The sequence below is a fragment of the Herpailurus yagouaroundi genome, unplaced genomic scaffold, assembly GCF_014898765.1.
Source record: "Herpailurus yagouaroundi ecotype Mexico unplaced genomic scaffold, PumYag 28, whole genome shotgun sequence".
Classification (NCBI taxonomy): domain Eukaryota; kingdom Metazoa; phylum Chordata; class Mammalia; order Carnivora; family Felidae; genus Herpailurus; species Herpailurus yagouaroundi.
Genome location: NW_024412376.1, coordinates 74,069,677 through 74,075,676, shown reverse-complemented (window position 1 = coordinate 74,075,676; position 6,000 = coordinate 74,069,677).

Sequence of the window (6,000 nt, the reverse complement as noted above, 5' to 3'; positions counted from 1 at the left end):
CTGAGCCATCAGCCCAGAGCCTGACGGGGCTCGAACTCATGGACCGCGAGATCGTGACCTGGCTGAAGTCGGAGGCTCAACCGACTGCGCCACCCAGGCGCCCCAAGAGAGAGAGAGCTTTTAATCTAGGAGTGAGGTTTTGGGAGGGGAATAGGAGAGGAATGGGAAGCACACGAGGCAGAGGTGAACTAAAATACACAAGCCACAGAACTCAGCTACAAAAGCCTTTGAGAAGACAGGCAGGAAATACAAATTCAGAAGCTACCTAAGAGACATGAGGGAGTGGTAAGTACTCTAAATAACGGTAGAGTGCATCCCCATACAGAGGCATGCAAAGTAAATTATTTTTATTTATTTTTTTTTAAATATTTATTTGAGGGGCGCCTGGGTGGCGCAGTCGGTTAAGCGTCCGACTTCAGCTAGGTCACGACCTCGCGGTCCGTGAGTTCAAACCCCGCGTCAGGCTCTGGGCTGATGGCTCAGAGCCTGGAGCCTGTTTCCGATTCTGTGTCTCTCTCTCTCTCTGCCCCTCCCCCGTTCATGCTCTGTCTCTCTCTGTCCCCCCCCAAAAAAATAAATAAATGTTGAAAAAAAAATTTAAATATTTATTTGAGAGAGAGAGACAAAGTGTGAGCAGGAGAGGGGCAGAGAGAGAGGGAGACAGAGAATCCCAAGCAGGTTTCACACCATCAGGGCTGAGCCTGATGTGGGGCTCAAACCCACAAACCACGAGATCATGACCTGAGCCAAAATCAAGAGTCGGGTGCTTCACCAACTGAGACACCCAGGTGCCCCTAAACTATTTTTAAAACCTTGTGCTAACAAATCAAAATAGTCTATCAGCCCAATTCCATCTGCAATTTACAATCCTTGTTTTAACTATAAAACAGGCTAAACTGTGGAGTGACACACGGTACAAGTAAAATTTACTGAGAGCCTAAAGAGCATAGTGAGTAAATTCAGGTAAGGAATTGGAAAAGTCTTCAGACAGACGGTAAGATTTAACCAAGTCTTGACAAGTAAGGGAAATTCAACACATGGTACATGTGGCAATATGTACATGAGGTACATGAGGCAATATGATGCAGTCACTAAGAACCTGGGATTTGGTGCTATGCTGCCTGGCCTCAAAGGTTAGCTCTGCCACTCACCAGTTCTGTGATCCTGGCTGGTGACTTAACCACTATCAGACTCAAGTTTCTTCTTATGTAACATGGGCACTCACCTCAGCAGATGGTTTTAAAGATGAAATAAGACGCAAGTAAATTATTAGTTTAGCTATTACATTTACATACTTAGCTATGCATATTAGCCCTTTTCATTGATCATTTCTAAAATTTAGCAAATCTTCCTGTGAAAATCGATCCCAGATTTCACCATTTCTCACCATTTTGTGGTGCAGCTGTCATGAGCACGTTGAACTCTTAGAATTGGAGGCAGAATAATCAATGAAATGGAGCACTGTAATCAACAAAATAGTAAACGCAAAGAAGTGTTACTCCATATTTCACACCTCTTGAGAATGGCTATTTTAGAAATTGCAAGACAAATCTTATCTGGTTCGATGCTGGAATCATTAGCTGAAAATCCAGTGAATCAAAAATAAATGGTGCGGTGCTGACCGGCACAAAACAATTACGCCAAGCGCTTGCTCATTTCCTCTCATTTGGCTTTAATGATGATTTAACTTTGTGAGTCTATTCCATCTTTCACACTCAGAACAAGGGGTCACAAAGACATTTTTATGGAAAGGAAGTTTTGGTTTTTCCTCTCTGGAGATTTATATTGAAAGGACAAAATACTGAATAAGCAAATAGAAAAACATTAAAAAACAAAAATAAAGCACTTCTCTGTGTTTATTTCATGCCTAATTTCCCACAACACCCTCTAAATGGTTTCGCACACTCCTCAGTGCACACTTCTGAGAATGATTCTCAAGGCCTTTCTTAATCTGACCTCTCAGCAATTCTCAACAGCACACTTTGCTCCCAGCAGGCCAATAGGATCCCTCTGCCTTGCAAATGTCTTCAATAGCTCCAGGCCAGTTCACAGTCAACCTCCTGCCACTTACCCTATTCTAAACAAATTCTTTCCTTTTCTGATGCACCAATTCTGTTCTTGATTTGCTTTCCTCAACTGTTACACTTCAAAATAGACTATCCTTCTGTCAAATTCTTATTTAATTATAGTCTATTTGGTTAAAAAATTTTTTTTGTAATGTTTATTTTTGAGGGGGGCGGGGCAAAGAGAGAAGGAGACACAGCATCTGAAGCAGGCTCCAGGCTCTGAGCTGTCAGCACAGAGCCCCACATGGGGCTCAAACCCACCAGCCATGAGATCATGACCTGAGCCCAAGTCAGATGCTTAACCAACTGAGCCACCCAGGCACCCCTATTTATAGTCTATTTGTTTATATGAGTCCTATTTGTTTCACCTATAGTCATTCAAATCTATGATGATTGCAGTTACTTCTAAAATTTGCCAGTCCTATGCTTACTCTTTTTCCTCAAAATAAAAGTTTGAGAGTTATTACATTCCATTTATCTCTAGGTGTTTCTATATTTTTAAAGTATTCGATTTGGCATGATTTTTTATGTTAACTGGCTTAGACCACTTTTTTTTTTCTAAACGGCCAGTTAATACTATTTATCAAATAAACCTTCCCTTCACAATTCCGTTCTGTTTTCTTGAACCCAGTCAGCCAATTTCAAGGAATTCTAGTGCATTGCCCTGCCTATTCTCAACACCACTACTGAAATGTTTAAATTATTCATCTGTGTTTTATCATCACAATTTTTTTCTGAATATACATTCATATGATTATTATTCTAGGTAAGTTTTCAAACTATTTTGCTTCACAAAACAAACCATAGGTTTCATAAGAATTACCCTTAATATACCTATTAATTTGGCCACAAGCATATTACAATTATCTTTGGTATGGAACATCACATTTAGAAGCGTGTTAATCTTTTCATTCATACACATTTAACATTATTTTCTAAACTCCCCTACATTATCTTTAAGGTATGAACAAACCGAATTACTCCCCATTCTCTGAACAGACCTGACACATGTCTACTTTTCCAAATCTACTCACTTTCTTCTTCCCATTATACATGTCCTCAATATATCTCTTATGATTGCAGGGCACTTTCCAAAGAAACCCATCTCAAATGCCACTGTCTCCACAGATCGTACAGAGTGGGAAAAAATCTTTTGGTTTTCTAAACTCCTTTGAAAGGGGGGGGGTAGGGGTGGTGGTAATTTTGTGGATACGTTTTCCACATCAAAAATGTTGATCTGGGGGCGCCTGGGTGGCGCAGTCGGTTAAGCGTCCGACTTCGGCCAGGTCACGATCTCGCGGTCCGTGAGTTCGAGCCCTGCGTCGGGCTCTGGGCTGATGGCTCAGAGCCTGGAGCCTGTTTCCGATTCTGTGTGTCTTCCTCTCTCTCTGCCCCTCCCCCGTTCATGCTCTGTCTCTCTCTGTCCCAAAAATAAATAAACGTTAAAAAAAAAAATTTAAAAAAAAATGTTGATCTGCTATTACCCTAAAGACAGTTTTCCCCCTTTTTCTTTGGTCTCCAATATGTATGTAGCCATTTCTGGTTTCACTTGGCACCAGCTTGTATGCATGACTCTACACTTCTTCACGTTTCCCAAAAAGTCCATTTGACTAATTGATGAGAAACAAAGATTTTTTTTTTTACATAAAATTTTATAATTTGTAGGACAGGTGTTTTACATTACAGATTCTCAGAAAACAATGTAAGAATCACTTTAAATCCCTGTTAACTATATCCTGTCTTCCCCAAGTCTCTGTCTCCACTGGTCTGACCTAGGAATTCTTATCTTCTAACACTCAGCCATCCACAGTGGTCACTGTATTGGCCAAATGTCCCCCCACTAAGCAGAGAGCTGCTTCCTCTTTATGAAGTCTGGACCCCAGCTGATAGTAGTACTTTGGAATCTCAGCCTCTGTCCAGATGTGAGTTCATCAAATTATCATCAAAACATCATTGGGAGGCATGGGTGGCAGGAGTCCCCTCATAATTTGAAGTTTTATACCAGCTGCTAAGAAAACAAAAATTTCTCCCTATTTGTAAAACCTTGGATTGCAAGTAACTTGTTCTGTGAGTGTTCCACAAGACAAGCAAACATTTCTAATAACTTTTAACTTAATAAACAAATGATGTCTTGCAATACGAGTAGTACATTATGCCAAATATCACATGATCACCACTGAGCCAGTGGTTCTTCTCTTGCTGTGGGATTGTGTGTGACTGTCTCCCAGTCTCGGATGCTCAGTCTCAGACCTCAGTGTTTGGCAGAAATCAGTGATTTTTCTGAATGTTGGAAGGTGCCCACAACTGGCACTAGTGTATTTTTTTGTCACTTCAAAGCACCTATGGACAGTCCTTTGCTTTTCCATACAAGAGGAAGCTTAGGAATGCTTTGCTTCATTCTAGGTCAGGCTGCCTGCAGATATAGACCCTTTCCTCTGCTGCCTTATTGCCAGTTACATTAAATACAGTAGATGACAAGATTTTATCAATACTGTACTATAGTCAACATCCATGCAAGTAACAGCAAGAGGTTATTAAAGACATCTCATCTACAGTGGAAGAGAAGAAAATGGCGGAAGAATCCTTCACTTCAAGTGAGATTGGGGAGATGTGTAAAATGTGGGAAACTGCAAAATTTTGTAGAAAAACACCACCCGAATAAGGCTGTAGCAGTGCAAGCAATTAATCTGTTTAACGCCACTATGTCACGTTTTGGTGAAATCCTCAAAAGGAGGCAAAAGCAAGTGTCACTGAGTAGGTTCCTGTTAAAATGGCAGAAAAAGAAAAAGATGCACCACGCCAATAAATAGCAGTGATTTTCTGAGTGATGGTGAAAGCCGTCCTACACAATCACCCTCCTCTCTCTCATCTCCTTCACACCAGCCATGAAGGTTTTCAAAGGTAAGCACAGGTTAATTTGTTTCTTTTTCTTCATATTTTGTAGTTTCTTTATTATTTTATATTATATTACAGTATTGTAATCATTTTTATATGAATATTTTTAGGTTGTAGAACGAATCATCTAAGTTTCCATTATTTCTTATGGGGAAATTCACTTTGATATACAAGTGCTTTGGATTGCAAGCATGTTTCTGGAATAAATTATGCTCGGAAACCAAGGTTTTACTGTATTTACCTAATTATGACCATGTATTGTCTCTCTACTATAGACAAATTCTGTAAGTGCAAAATCATTGTCCTAGCAATCTTTAAATACTCCCAAAGTACTAGGTGTGTGACCCACAATACATTACTTTTTGCAGATGAATGCTTTTGAAAGAACGAATAAGTTGTTTGATAAGCTATATTCATTAAAATGAGGAGACTAATTTTCACCACGACATAAACTTGTTTCCTTCCCACTTTCCTGCCTAGGTTCACAATATTTCATTCTGTTAGTGGAAAGTTATTTTGTTTCTTAAAAACAAACAAGTTTGGGGTGCCTGGTTGGCGCAGTCAGTTAAGCGTCCGACTTCAACCAGGTCACGATCTCACGGTCCGTGAGTTCGAGCCCCGCGTCGGGCTCTGGGCTGATGGCTCAGAGCCTGGAGCCTGTTTCCGATTCTGTGTCTCCCTCTCTCTCTGCCCCTCCCCCGTTCATGCTCTGTCTCTCTCTGTCCCAAAAATAAATAAACGTTGAAAAAAAAAAAAAACAAACAAGTTTCAAGTTGCTTTTTTTTTGTTTCTTTGTTTTACTTTTTCTCTCATTTACTCTGAAGCATCCTCTCTCAAATTCCCATAGGATATTAAAAAAAGACAAACAGAAAATATAAAATTTGTACTACCACCTAAATCTAATACAATAGGACATAGAGTGAGATTTTTTGATTGTCTTAGAATTTGCAGTTGAGACATAAAGATGAATTTTACCTTAATAACATGAAGCAAACTTACTGTTCTGAGATAAGGTAAGAAAAGTATTACAAATATAGCC